Source organism: Rattus norvegicus, chromosome 4, assembly GCF_021556685.1.
Source record: "Rattus norvegicus strain SHRSP/BbbUtx chromosome 4, alternate assembly SHRSP_T2T, whole genome shotgun sequence".
Classification (NCBI taxonomy): Eukaryota; Metazoa; Chordata; class Mammalia; order Rodentia; family Muridae; genus Rattus; species Rattus norvegicus.
In genome coordinates, this window is record NC_141537.1 from 65,582,946 (window position 1) to 65,598,768 (window position 15,823).

Consider the following 15,823-nt stretch of genomic DNA (forward strand, 5'->3'; position numbering starts at 1 on the left):
ACTCTGCTCCATCTTTGTCCCTGCACTTGGTTGCAGGGTTTTGTTGATGGCTTGGTGTCCTCATCCTTCTACTAGAACTTCTATATCCCTCACTGCTAGAAGTCTCAGCTCCAGTCACCTTCATAAATTCTTGGAGTCTCCCCCGTTCCAGGACTCTGGCACGTCTTATAGATTCCCCCTACTCACATCTATTACCATTTATTCTCCCAGCACTCTTTCCACAGTTCTCTTTATACCTAACCCCACTCCACACCCCTCCTGTTTCCCGCCCTATCAACTCTCCTACCCAGTAACCTCCCTCCCTCCACCTACTATGACTATTTCACTTCCTCTTCTGAGTGAGACTGAAGCATCCTTCATTGGGTCTCCTTCCTATTCAGCTTCTTTGAGTCTGTGGATTGTAATGTTGGTATCCTGTAATTTATGGATAATATCCACTTATAACTGAATACATACTATGAATGCCCTCTTGGGTCTGTGTTGCCTCACTCAGGGTGATATTTACTTGTTTTATCTGCTTGCTGCAAGTTTCATGATGTCCTAGTTTTTGATAGCTGAGTAATATTCTATTGTTTAAATGAACAGCATTTCTTTTACCCATTTTTCAGTTGAGGGACATCTGGGTTGCTTCCAGGCTCTGGCTATTATGTATAGCTGGGTCTTAAGGTAGAAATAGCCTCAATTTTCTGAAAAACCACCGAATTGATTTCCATAGTGGTTGTAGAAGTTTGCATTCCCATCAACAATGGAGTAATGTTCTCCTTGCTCTGCCTGTCCATAGCAAAGAGACTGGGAGAGTGTCTTACCAATGCCTGGGCAAACTTGAGACCTATCCCATGGGCATGAACCAGTACCTGATACTATTATTGATACTCTCTTTTATTATTACAGGCAGGAGCCTAGAATAATTGTATTCTGAGAGGATCCACACAGCAACTGACTGAAACGGATACAAAGAGTACAGACAAATATTAGATAGAGCCCAGGGAGTCTTCTGAAAGAGTTGAGGGAAGGATTGAGGGAACCAGAGGGATAGAATCTCTACAAGAAGATTAAGAGTCCACTAACCTGGACCCGTGGTGGCCTCCAGAAACTGAAACACCAACCCAAAACCACATATGGCCTGGAGCTAGGACTCAGCACATATCTAGCAGAAGTGCAGTTTGGTTTTCTTTGGGTCCCCCAACAGTTGGAGAAGGGGCTGTCCCTGATTCTGTTACCTGCCTGTGGCTCCTGCTTCCCTAATAGGACTGCCTTGTCTGAACTCAGTGGGAAAAGATGCGCCTAGTTCTGCAGTGATTTAATGTGCCAGGTTGGGTTGATACCCAGGGGACCTCCCCTTCTCAGAGGATAAGGAGAAGGGGAATGGGAAGAGGGACTATGTGAGGGGGAACTGGGAGGAGAAGCGGAACTATGATTGGGATGCAAAGTAAATTAATAAATAAATTAATGGGACACAAGGAAGAAAGAAGGGTAAAAATAGATTGAACTAGATTTATCTGGCTCTAGAGCAGATGACCAACTTAATCTATTGGCTAAAATATGGTTTTATTATAACTAAATGAAATGTACTTTCTTTCCTTCTATCATTACTTCAAAAGCAAGCTCTCCTCAGTTACTATGATGTACTCTGTAGGGAATGAAGGCACCCTTTGTTCTGTCTTTCTATCTCTCTGCATGTCCACTGCCAAGCCACACCGTGACATTCCCTCTCTGAGGTTCTCTATCAGAAACGGAGGTCCAAGCTTTGCTATCTCTTTCTCTCTATCTCTCTGCATGCCCAGTGCCACATCGTGCCGCATTCACTCTCTCGATGATCAGTTCTTATTTTATAACTTATAGACTTGGGATTTTGAATACCTAGTACATTCTGACAAATGGCTTTACAACACTATGTAATGGCATAACTGTGTATTCTTATATGAGGTTATTCAATTTCTTAACCTAAATAATTTAGAGACTGACTCTATCCAATTTAGTAGCAGATACCTTTACCATATTTTGCAAAACACGACCTTTTAATGGGTTACTTGCCAAAAGCTTGGGAACACTGTATCCATTGTATCACAGAATTAACACTCATCAAAGACATTTTTATACAAATACAAGGCTGACCAGACATGTGAGTATTCACAAAACATTTCAGTGACTATCAAAAACATCTTAAATAGTTCAAGTGTAATCTTGGTCCCTGTAGTAAAAACCCTGTTTGGTTTTGAAGGTTATGAGTTAAGGCACTGACAACCATGCCCTGCAAAGGTTTTACTTGTTCATAGCAAAGCATGATTCCCTGGATTGCTTCCTTAGAACTCAGCTGATTTTAAACAGTCTAGAAGGTAGAAAGAAAAGAACATGTTTAAAAATATAGTGACACATTTATAGGTTTGTTCAAAAGAAAGTCTGAGAAAATATTTTGTTCATATGGCAACATACAACACTAAATATCTTCTAAGTTTCTATTCTCAAAGTAATAAACTAATTTAATTTTTTTCTTTTATAAGTTCCATGTTTCTCAATGACAGTCACAAAAGGTATGGTGTATATTCAATAAATAATATTCAAAGACATGGTGACTTATGTCCTATAATCCCTACCAAGAGACTCTAAAAACAATTTTAAAACCATCATTTTCTTCATGATTACTATGTGTGTGTGTGTGTGTGTGTGTGTGTGTGTGTGTGTGCGCACGCACACACGCATGTGTGATACAGTGGTGTGATTGTGAAGGCTAAAGATACCTTCTGGATGTTGGTTCTTTCTTTCCATTGTGTGTTCCATGGATGTAACTCAGGTCATCAAGCTTGGGTGTAAGTGCCTTTAACTTCTGAGCCATCTCACCAGCTCCCATCGACAAACAAGCAAATGTGCTAACTAACTAACTAACTAACTAACTAACTAACTAATTAACTGAACAATAACTAGGATGTAACCCAGAGTGTTTGCCTAAAATATACAATTTTATACAAAAATTACAAAATGTACAATTATATATAATGTCAGAGGTTCAATTCCTGAATGATAATAGAGAAAAGAAAGAAAACATTTAGAAGCATAATCACTTCCTTTAGAGCAGTATGTACAAACAGTGTTAGCTTGTATGCACTGACCAAGAAGTGATGGAATTTTGCTGGAATATTGAGGGCAGACATACTTCATGGATCAACTGCCAATTTGGTCAACAAGTGAAACCTTTCCTTTCTAAGTGGCAAGGATTTGCCATTCCATTGAATTTCAAGGAAACAAGTGGCAAAGATTTTCTATCTTGAAGAAAATGAAAAAAAGGAACTATAAACAGTAAATGGAAATATAGGACTAACTCCTGTTGCTTACAAAAGTAGGCTAACAGATGGAAAATATCATGAACCTTGCTAAGTATCAGGCTTGGCATCAGTGACTTTCAAGGAAAGCAGGAGCTGATAAATCCAGAACTCTTAGCATACAACAGGGAAGAGACTACTTCTCATAGGATGTATGTTTTCCAGACCCTGTAATAAGAGAAAAAACAAAGTTTCGGTAGACGTAGAAAAGGAGCTAAAGTTCAGATAAGAGATGATTTATAAATGACAGCCAGAGCATCTGAGTTGCCACTTTACACATGGTGCTTCCTTCAATCTTTCTCTAAATGCCATTTTCCCTGAGTGTTCTTAAAGGTCAGTACAAGTGTCCACTAAAAATATTTATGCTGCTAATGTGAGAATTTACATTTATAGAAAACATGTCAACGGTGGAGTTATTTATCATCATCCAGGTTTCTAGTGGTTCACCGAGGGGGGTGTGGAGGTGACATGTGGAGAGTTTCACTCCATTGGCAGCTCCCAGTGCTGCAGGCTTAGCTCTGAGCAGGAAGATGGTCAGTGTCTATGGAGCTAGCCTTACATTTCCAAACATACGAACTGACAACAGTCACCTGAATCCCACTTTGGAAGGAACATTTTCCCCTTGTTATTATTTAGAACAGAGATAGTTAACAGGAGCCTGCTCTTTCAAGTACAATCTCATTTCAAGGATGGCAATGGTTCGGAAATCACTGTGAGGGCAAGCCTAAGCTCGTCTGTCTGTGAAGCCCCAGCACAGCTGTGTCCAGGCTGCATTGTCAGACGTTCTGATTTTCAAAGAACCCACAGAGGTAAGATGCGTGTAATCCCTTTTGCGCTCAAGCACAGGGCATGGTTCTTTCCTGCTAGGCAATTAGAATGGCCCTCAGCTTTTCAAAGCAACATATAGTTTTACCTTCATACCCGATTACACAAGGCTCACAGACAGAATCTTCTAAGGAGGTTAAAATGCAGTGAACTCCTTCAAAGTCATGGTAGGGCTTCAGACCAGGTCTCCTACAGGGCAGACAAGAAAAGAAAGTCAGGTAGACAATTTAGCAAAATGATAGAATCAACCCAACAGATACCTCTGCTGTCTCCTACTTGTAATAGAAGTCTCTGTTTCTGGCATCAGCCTCTGTGCTGTCATGCATTATTTTACTTGATCTTTACAAGGAGGTAGTGAGGTACACATTTGTTGGCTTCTAAGGCAAAGCATGCAGCTTTCCTTTGTGATCCTTTATTTCCTTCCATTTCAGTCATTCCCTAAAGGGGCAGGATCAAAGTTATCCCACCTTATGAAGGAAGCACCTAGATACACACCAATCAAGTTTCAAGATGCATCCTGGACCCCAGACCTAGTTCCCAGGTTCTGCACACAACACAGCAATAGCTGAGTGCTCTCTGCCCACAAGGAGGCTCTAGTGGTGACCAGGACTGGTTCTTCACCAAAGTTGAAAAAAAGAACACCTTATTTCTCTCTAACATCCCTTTGCTGCTAGAGAATGGAGTTTTGATTTTAATTTTATGCTTTTTATGATCAAAATGTTATATTGAGTTGACATTCAGTTGGTGAGGTATGTAGGGATGAAACAGGCTTGGCTAACATTGCTCAGATATAAAAAAGAAAGCGCGTTTTTCAAGTTTGAGCATGCTAAGTGAACCACAGTGGTTTCAAGTGCTTCAAGTGCTTCAAGGACTTTGTGGGCAGTGGATTTGGCTTTAGGTTCTGGTCAAACATCATAATCCCAGCATCATTGCTTATAGTTGTGCAGCCTTAACATCATCACCATTGCAATTTTACACATGAAGAAGCTCAACAGCAGGGAGTTTAAATAACTCTCCCCAGCTCACAGGAGGCTAATATACAGTGGAGGGCAGGCTTTGAGCATGGCATCATCTGACTACATAGTCTATGCTTACAATGTCTACCCTAAAGTAGGTTTGTTTTTTTTAAGTAAAGAGCTCCCCATAATGTATACAAACACCAAGCTAATGGACTAATTGCTGAAATGAGAAGAGTAAAGGTGGAGTAGCCCCTGAGGTGATGATGTACTTTCATTAAGGAGCTACCTAGTGGTCCATTCTGAAGCACAAGCATTGAGAAGAAGTAAAAAATTAATGAAGGCACAAAACAGGAAAGGGGAAAGGCAGTCAAATAAAACATAGTATGAGCTTGGTGGGCAGTTTGGGGCCTGACACAATTAGGTTGGTGCCCAGATAGTTCAAACAACAACAATCCAGAGTTGGGAACTCCAGTCATGGGTCCACATTCCTCAGCTCCTCCCTATTGATCCGTCCAGCATCTATGGAGCATACAAGCTTCCGTTTTCTTTATTTCTTCAGCCAAATGAAAAGATGAGAAAGACAGAATAAAAGCATGACTGCTCATAAAATAATACACGTATGAAGGCCATGAAGTGATTCAAATTTAGAAAACTCAGACATATTCACTGTGCCTTGCTAGCCATACACTCATGGGAATTTTACCCAAAATCAAAGTCCTCTTCTGTATCTCTGCCAATCTGTGAGCCTTTTTTCTGAATTTTTGGCTTTTAAATTGACATGCTATTAAGTTAAATGGAGAAATGTTTAAATAAAGAGAGTAATGTAGAAGCTATACAGCCATATATTAATTTGTCTCAAATTCATATATGATAATATATAATAGGGTTTTTTTTTAATGTTTGACCCAAATTTCCTGGAACTCTTCAAATGATACATGCTATGACAAACCATGATGATGTAACATTTTTGTATTTAGGTATCTATGAAATATCTGGTGTCTCCTGGCAGGCATTTGGTTAAAATATACAGAAATTTTCTGTTTAACTATTCGTCTGTCATGTTTCTCACACAGTTTATATTTAATTGTATCCTAAGAACCAGTGACGATCAGAAAATACACGCAAATGTAGAGAACTGCACAGGGGAAGTGAGTAAAATACTTAGTCTATCTGTCCAGTGCTGGATTGGAGAGTCTGTAGGAATGTATTACATCAGAGATGTGCATTTGGAAAAATATTGTATCTTTGTACTTTTAACCTTTTACCAACTTACAGAGAATTTTCCTTTGCCATTGAGTCAAAACTGGAAATTCTATCATTTTCCTCCTCACTCTGGTGTAACATAGATCCTCCTAAAGCAACACTTCACCAGAAGATTGAAACAGTGATGGAGCGGGATTTGGTTGCCTCTCACTTTTCTTGTCTCATTCCTCAATCACCAGGGACATTGGAAACAGAATGTTCATATCTGCCTGGAACAGCTATAAAATATCTCTGTGCTCTCTGAGATTGGCAGCTGCATTAATCTTGTTATGCTTCATGCATGTTCCCTTGATGAACTTTTTGTTATAACTCCTGTGAAATGATGTCTTTGGTTCCTCAAGTTGCTTTCTACTCCAAGCCATGGGTTTTTAGCAGTCCACTGTCTATAGATAATGTTGGTTCTCCCATCATGCCCCAGTGGTTTTCCTTGGATCACTTATTGAAGAACTCCAACCTGACTGCATCTACCATAGTAATTGCCACATCTAGTCACACAAACTCTGCTGTTCTGTTTTGTGGACACTGAGAGTTTCTTCACTGACAAACCAGTTCTGTTTCATTAGTATTTACTGACCAATTTTTGTACAACTAGGTTATGTGTTTATGGCACACACTGTCCAATAAAGTCCCCAAATTCCAAGGGAAATCTATGCCTTTGGTTTTGATCAGTTCAAAAGCAGAATGGCACGCAACTTTATCCTTGGTATACCTATAAATCACAGTACAAATTGGTTTTGAACAAATTGTTATCACAAAATCCACTCTCTTGAGGAATTACCCTTATTTGGAATTGATTTTGAAACCAGCTCCCAATGCATGTTTATAAAAATACATATTCTCTCATGAGCATTAAAATTTGAGCCTTATGATCTTAGAATGTGAAAAAGGCTCTGCTAGAACTCTACGGAGATATTCATCCAAAATTAGCACCCAAAACCCAGATCAATTATGCATCAGAATCACATACGCCTGGTACCTGGGAGCGAAGCTGGAAGAGACAGATATTTAAAAAATTAGCTCAAAGTCACACAACTGGGCATTGTTGGAGCTTGATTTGAATTTGGGCATTCTGGATAATGAGTCACAACTTCTAAGCAGTGATCTAAGCAGCCTAAATACTTACACAATTCTTCCTAGCAACATTTTTTCCCTTTACACACTGAATGTGTATCTGATAATTCTAAGAGACATTGCTCTTCTGCAAAACAGAAATTTCAGTTTGGGTAAGTTTTATTTTATATTACCAAAAGGAAAATATGCACCAAAATGATGTTCGACTATTTTCTATCAGCACGGGAGACTGCCATGACATGTTCAGACAGTTTATGCTTTTCTTACGAACGGGAACTCTTGATAGAGTAAATTAAATTTTAATTTAAATGAGGACTCACATTTAAATTTTTGAGTGGTAGTGGTAAACTTTTGTGTTAAGGAGGAAAATAAAGGTTACGGGGTTGGGGGAGACAGACAGAGAGAGAGAGAGAGAGAGAGAGAGAGAGAGAGAGAGAGAGAGAGAGAGAGAGAGAGAGAGAGAGAGAAGAGGATCTTAGATGAAAATACTTGATAAAGCGTTCCAACCACAGAAGCCTCTGTAGCTAGGAGCAAGTGTTGAAACACTTGCAAGGAAAGTAACAATATCAGCATAAAAGCAGACTTCATGAAGTATTTATCACTCTAATTGGTGAATATGTGAGACAGAGGCCTAAAAGTAAATCAGACTAAAGTCTCATGGAATAGCCATCTTTATTCAGAGCATCAGACAATTTATACTCTGAGAGTTAAGAAGCATCACCTGATGTGTACAGACACAAGGACAAGCCACATATGACAAAAACATGGTTTTCCACAGAGGCATGTGAATAACAGCAGCTGAAGTAAACTCACTCTCATCTGCTACACCTGGCAGGAGCATGACACCCCCCCCCCAAGAACAATTCCATGCTTTGAAGAAAATGAGGACACAAGACTCTTGTGTTGTTTTCTTGGAGTTTTCTCACAAGCACTCATAACTCTGCTTGCATGACTTCATTCTTGAACCATATTCTGACAGGGAAGAAATAGAAATTAGATAACTTCTAGTTGTGCAGATGCATAGATTTTGTTCACCAGATTAAGGAAAGTTTTCAATGTACTTATGCAATAGTTTAAAATAAAAATACAAATTCTTGAAGAATCAATGATATATTGACTCCTTCACATCATAAATAAAATGGAATTACATATAGACTCATGCTAGTAAATCATTGAATGTGATATAAAATACTGAGAGTTAAGAAAAGGGGAGAGGAGTTATGAATCTTCCAAAGAATGCCTAGTAGACTAATGAAAGCATGTATTTCCCGGTAAGAGATACTCTAAAACAGTAATATAATTCTCTTTCAATTTTGATAAAAAATTAGCATTTCTACACCTACTTAAAATATCCTTGAGTTAACTTGCGCACACTGCAAAACATTTTGGGCAGCCAACAGAAAGCAGTCTAGATCCTCAAGCATTGCTAATGAAAAGTTATTACATGACAAAATTTAAAGTAGATCTTAGAAGAAAGAGGGAATCCCAACATAAAGGACAAGTAAGGAAAATACAGTAAACATTTTGTTTTTTTTTTTTTTACTTTGATGCTGCCATAGGTATTGATAGAATCTATTGCATCACATTATTTCTGTCTTTAAATATATATAAAGGCTGTCATCCTGTCACTCATTTTGAAATTCACTTCTTTTCACTCAACATTAATTTTTTATCACTTTATCATTGCAATGGATAAAAAGAAAATGAAACTTGTGGAGTAGCATACATCAATTCAATGAGGAATATTCTTTTAATAAAAATTACTGAAGCAAAAAAAACAGCTTAATTTTAAAACTTATTGAAACCTATATAGTCAATGCAAAAGTTTTGTTACTTTTTGTCAATTTGTGTTCTAAAATAGTGAACAGAACCTTTGGAAGTTATAAATGATAGCAGAGAGAAAGAAGAAAGTGACAACTTTATGGTAGAGAAGGTTGATGAAAGCCATTGTGTCAAAATGATGACATTTAGTGCCATCAGTGTTACCTTGTGCATGCTGAGTTCTCCCTGATGTGATTGACTGAGACCACATGTATCAGTTTCTTTCCCTAAACCTGTGACTTTATTCTAATTTAGATATGATGTGGGCACTTCTTAAAATATCTTCAATACTGCCAAACTCATTAAAACAAGTCTGAGAAACTATCTGAGATGGGGAGACTGGGGAGGCATAGTGAAAGCCTAAGTTGTCCCAGATAATATTTGTATCAGTGACTGAAGTAAAAATCTTGGTCTAGAATCAGTTTTCTTTGCAGTAGTGTATGAATGTGAATTTATAATTTGATAGATGTGACAAAATATTGCAATATATTGAGAACATTCAGAAAGAAGTGAAGTGGAAATATCTGGTTTTGTTGGGGACTCAGTTGTGTCATGTGATATTTTTCAGAAACTGTCTTATGAGAGAATGTTTTTGCAAAAGCAGACACAAGGGAGGATGTTTTTCTGGTTTTTCTGGAAGCTGCCTGGGAAAAGGACATGCGATTTGCTAGTGCAGATGCTTGTCAGAACACACGATGTTTGGAAGGAGTATAAATACACCTAACAGACAGTGGACACTGCTGTATAGTATTGGTTTTCCTTGCCTTTTTTTGCTGGTCATTGTTGGGCTTCGCCCATGCTGGTCATCACTGAGATACTTTGTGGTATTGGTTCTTTTTGCCACTCTTTAACTTCCATTTGGCAGAGGGGCAGAGCCTTGGGGTTTCTTCTGGATTAAACTGCTGATTTGTGAATAGTGTTTTCAGGTGGATCGAGCTGCTCCTGCTGATTTCCGTGAAATGACGCAGGTATTCTAACAATGCTAATTGGATTCACTCTAAGGAACTATTTCTAAACAGATCTACAACCTCCCTTACCCTATTAATCTTTTCTTTCCACTGCCTCTTGGTGGGTGGTGGGCTAGAAGGGAGGTTAAAGCATTTAAGTACCTTTATTAAAAGTTGGTTTTGAAAAATATAAGCCTACAAAGAAGCATGGAAAGTTTCATATTATCTTTGCATTTACTGTATAGATCACATAAAACAATAAAAAAGATAACCACTTAAAACATAAGTAAACATATCAATTTTGCAGAGTTTAATGTACTGTATTTGAGCGGCAGTAAACATTAAGTATATTATGTAAACATAACATAAGCACAAAAGTTCAGAAGCATGGTATTTTTCTTTCTGTTTTGACTGGGCATATATTAGCTAGTTAGCTTCAATCATTTAAATAATTATTCCCTTGGTAGCTGTAGTCACTGGGATGTTTAACACCACGCAGAGGTGCCATAATTTAACTCCATGTGAACTAGCTTTGAAGCTTGATTTGAGTTAGGGAATTTCTTTTCCTTCCAGCAAGTGAGTGGCTATTAAACTATTGCCATTTCCTCAGTGTTGAGCTGAACACAAGGACAAAAGCCAATTACTGATTGTGGAGCAGAACAGTAGTGCAGGCCGACAGATGCCTCTCCAGGTTCAAGCATGCAGCTGGCATTTGCAGAGGACACGGGGGAGGAATACGCTTCTTGTCACATAGAAAACTGTGTTTAAAATCTGTAGTGTGAATAACTATCGCTACCAAGAACAAGAATTCTGATAAAGAATGTGTGAAATCAGCATAACCTCAGGTCTGCAACAGCATGGGTCATGCATTTCAAACATTTGTGGCAAGCCTGGGGACAATGCTAAAGAGAACCCTGAAAATCACATTGGAACAAGGAAGCATTGGCGACTTCATTCTAACTGCCATGCTTTTTGTAGAAAAGAGTAAGTGTCTGAAGCTCATTCTGTGTGTCAATATCTTCACTTATACACATCATGAAAAATGTCACATTGTTCTCATTCAGCTGCTTTCTTACAAGCCTTAACTAGAAAAGATCCTCAAGTGTAACTTCTGATTCATGAACATTGTTGATTTTCCCTCATGTACACAAGGGCCAGAACGGCACCTTACACAACGCTCACATTGAGTCTTCCCATTCATGTCTCTCAGCAATGGCAGACCAGGAAGCTCACAGCAGCAGGGAAGGAATGCTCCTGGATATTAATAGGAAAGCTTCGGAGGAAGACTTCATTAGACTACCAGTCTCTGCTGAATTGTTAGCAGAGTACTTATGGTCTCCATGGGGAAGAAGAATCTTTGGGGCCACTGTATTAATTGAAACCACTCTAACAAACTACTACAATGCAATGTGATGAATCATAGGTATGTAGCTTTATTCAGTCCTGTGCTAGACATTGGTAAGGGATCCACCATGGTTGGGCTCCTGTGAGCGCTCTCTTCCTGGCTTGATGATGGCCACCTTCTCCCAGGGTGAGTTCGTGCTCACAGGAAGAGATTCTTTAATACATTGCCCTTTTCTCATTCAAGCATATGCTCATCCTGAGAGTTCCTCCCACACCCTCACTGAAGCTTAGTCACTTCCTAAGGACCCATTTCCAAATAAATAATGGCCCCAGAGAAGGGCTTCAACCTATAGATTTAGGGAAATGCCAACTGTCTGAAAGAACCACCTGTTGCCAGCTTAAAGTTATTTTTTTTATTTAGTACGTCTTTTTTTTTTATTAACTTGAGTATTTCTTATATACATTTCGAGTGTTATTCCCTTTCCCGGTCTCCGGGCAAACATCCCCCTCCCCCCTCTCCTTCCTTATGGCTGTTCCCCTCCCAACCCTCCCCCCATTGCCGCCCTCCTTCCAACAGTCTAGTTCACTGGGGGTTCAGTCTTAGCAGGACCCAGGGCTTCCCCTTCCACTGGTGCTCTTACTAGGATATTCATTGCTACCTATGAGGTCAGAGTCCAGGGTCAGTCCATGTATAGTCTTTAGGTAGTGGCTTAGTCCCTGGAAGCTCTGGTTGCTTGGCATTGTTGTACTTTTGGGGTCTCGAGCCCCTTCAAGCTCTTCCAGTTCTTTCTCTGATTCCTTCAATGGGGGTCCTATTCTCAGTTCAGTGGTTTGCTGCTGGCATTCGCCTCTGTATTTGCTCTATTCTGGTTGTGTCTCTCTGGAGCGATCTACATCCGGCTCCTGTCAGCCTGCACTTCTTTGCTTCATCCATCTTGTCTAATTGGGTGGCTGTATATGTATGGGCCACATGTGGGGCAGGCTCTGAATGGGTGTTCCTTCAGTCTCTGTTTTAATCTTTGCCTCTCCCTTCCCTTCCAAGGGTATTCTTTTTCCTCATTTAAAGAAGGAGTGAAGCATTCACATTTTGATCATCCGTCTTGAGTTTGTTTGTTCTAGGGATCTAGGGTAATTCAAGCATTTGGGCTAATAGCCACTTATCAATGAGTGCATACCATGTATGTCTTTCTGTGATTGGGTTAGCTCACTCAGGATGATATTTTCCAGTTCCAACCATTTGCCTACGAATTTCATAAACTCGTTGTTTTTGATAGCTGAGTAATATTCCATTGTGTAGATGTACCACATTTTCTGTATCCATTCCTCTGTTGAAGGGCATCTGGGTTCTTTCCATTTTCTGGCTATTATAAATAAGGCTGCGATGAACATAGTGGAGTACGTGTCTCTTTTATATGTTGAGGCATCTTTTGGGTATATGCCCAAGAGAGGTATAGCTGGATCCTCAGGCAGTTCAATGTCCAATTTTCTGAGGAACCTCCAGACTGATTTCCAGAATGGTTTTACCAGTCTGCAACCCCACCAACAATGGAAGAGTGTTCCTCTTTCTCTGCATCCTCCCCAGCATTTGTTGTCACCTGAGTTTTTGATCTTAGCCATTCTCACTGGGGTGAGGTGAAATCTCAGGGTTGTTTTGATTTGCATTTCCCTTATGACTAAAGATGTTGAACATTTCTTTAGGTGTTTCTCAGCCATTCGGCATTCCTCAGCTGTGAGTTCTTTGTTTAGCTCTGAACCCCATTTTTTTTGGTTCTTTTTTTCGGAGCTGGGGACCGAACCCAGGGCCTCGCGCTTCCTAGGTAAGCGCTCTACTGAACCCCATTTTTAATAGGGTTATTTGTCTCCCTGCGGTCTAACTTCTTGTGTTCTTTGAATATTTTGGATATAAGGCCTCTACCTGTTGTAGGATTGGTAAAGATCTTTTCCCAATCTGTTGGTTGCCGTTTTGTCCTAACCACAGTGTCCTTTGCCTTACAGAAGCTTTGCAGTTTTATGAGATCCCATTTGTCGATTCTTGATCTTAGAGCATAAGCCATTGGTGTTTTGTTCAGGAAATTTTTTCCAGTGCCCATGTGTTCCAGATGCTTCCCTAGTTTTTCTTCTATTAGTTTGAGTGTGTCTGGTTTGATGTGGAGGTCCTTGATCCACTTGGACTTAAGCTTTGTACAGGGTGATAAGCATGGATCGATCTGCATTCTTCTCCATGTTGACCTCCAGTTGAACCAGCACCATTTGCTGAAAATGCTATCTTTTTTCCATTTGATGGTTTTGGTTCCTTTGTCAAAAATCAAGTGACCATAGGTGTGTGGGTTCATTTCTGGGTCTTCAATTCTATTCCATTGGTCTATCTGTCTGTCTCTGTACCAATACCATGCAGTTTTTATCACTATTGCTCTGTAATACTGCTTGAGTTCAGGGATAGTGATTCCCCCTGAAGTCCTTTTATTGTTGAGGATAGTTTTAGCTATCCTGGGTTTTTTGTTATTCCAGATGAATTTGCAAATTGTTCTGTCTGACTCTTTGAAGAATTGGATTGGTATTTGATGGGGATTGCATTGAATCTGCAGATCACTTTTGGTAAAATGGCCATTTTTACTATATTAATCCTGCCAATCCATGAGCATGGGAGATCTTTCCATCTTCTGAGGTCTTCTTCAATTTCTTTCTTCAGTGTCTTGAAGTTCTTATTGTACAAATCTTTTACTTGCTTGGTTAACGTCACACCGAGGTACTTTATATTATTTGGGTCTATTATGAAGGGTGTTGTTTCCCTAATTTCTTTCTCAGCTTGTTTCTCTTTTGTGTAGAGGAAGGCTACTGATTTATTTGAGTTAATTTTATACCCAGCCACTTTGCTGAAGTTGTTTATCAGCTTTAGTAGTTCTCTGGTGGAACTTTTGGGATCACTTAAATATACTATCATATCATCTGCAAATAGTGATATTTTGACTTCTTCTTTTCCGATCTGTATCCCCTTGACCTATTTTTGTTCTCTGATTGCTCTGGCTAGAACTTCAAGAACTATATTGAACAAGTAGGGAGAGAGTGGGCAGCCTTGTCTAGTCCCTGATTTTAGTGGGATTGCTTCAAGTTTCTCTCCATTTAGTTTAATGTTAGCAACTGGTTTGCTGTATATGGCTTTTACTATCTTTAGGTATGGGCCTTGAATTCCTATTCTTTCCAGGACTTTTATCATGAAGGGGTGTTGGATTTTGTCAAATGCTTTCTCAGCATCTAATGAAATGATCATGTGGTTTTGTTCTTTCAGTTTGTTTATATAATGGATCATGTTGATGGTTTTCCGTATATTAAACCATCCCTGCGTGCCTGGGATGAAGCCTACTTGATCATGGTGGATGATTGTTTTGATGTGCTCTTGGATTCAGTTTGCCAGAATTTTATTGAGTATTTTTGCATCGATATTCATAAGTGAAATTGGTCTGAAGTTCTCTTTCTTTGTTGGGTCTTTGTGTGGTTTAGGTATAAGAGTAATTGTGGCTTCATAGAAGGAATTCGGTAGTGCTCCATGTGTTTCAATTTTGTGGAATAGTTTGGATAATATTGGTATGAGGTCTTCTATGAAGGTCTGATAGAATTCTGCACTAAACCCGTCTTGACCTGGGCTCTTTTTGGTTGGGAGACCTTTAATGACTGCTTCTATTTCCTTAGGAGTTATGGGGTTGTTTAACTGGTTTATCTGTTCCTGATTTAACTTCGGTACCTGGTATCTGTCTAGGAAATTGTCCATTTCCTGAAGATTTTCAAGTTTTGTTGAATATAGGCTTTTATAGAAAGATCTGATGATTTTTTGAATTTCCTCTGAATCTGTAGTTATGTCTCCCTTTTCATTTCTGATTTTGTTAATTTGGACACACTCTCTGTGTCCTCTCGTTAGTCTGGCTATGGGTTTATCTATCTTGTTGATTTTCTCAAAGAACCAACTTTTGGTTCTGTTGATACTTTCTATGGTCCTTTTTGTTTCTACTTGGTTCATTTCAGCTCTGAGTTTGATCATTTCCTGCCTTCTACTCCTCCTGGGTGTATTTGCTTCTTTTTGTTCTAGAGCTTTTAGGTGTGCTGTCAAGCTGCTGACATATGCTCTTTCCTGTTTCTTTCTGCAGGCACTCAGCGCTATGAGTTTTCCTCTTAGCACAGCTTTCCTTGTGTCCCATAAGTTTGGGTATGTTGTACCTTAATTTTCATTAAATTCTAAAAAGTCTTTAATTTCTTTCTTTATTTCTTCCTTGACCAGGTTATC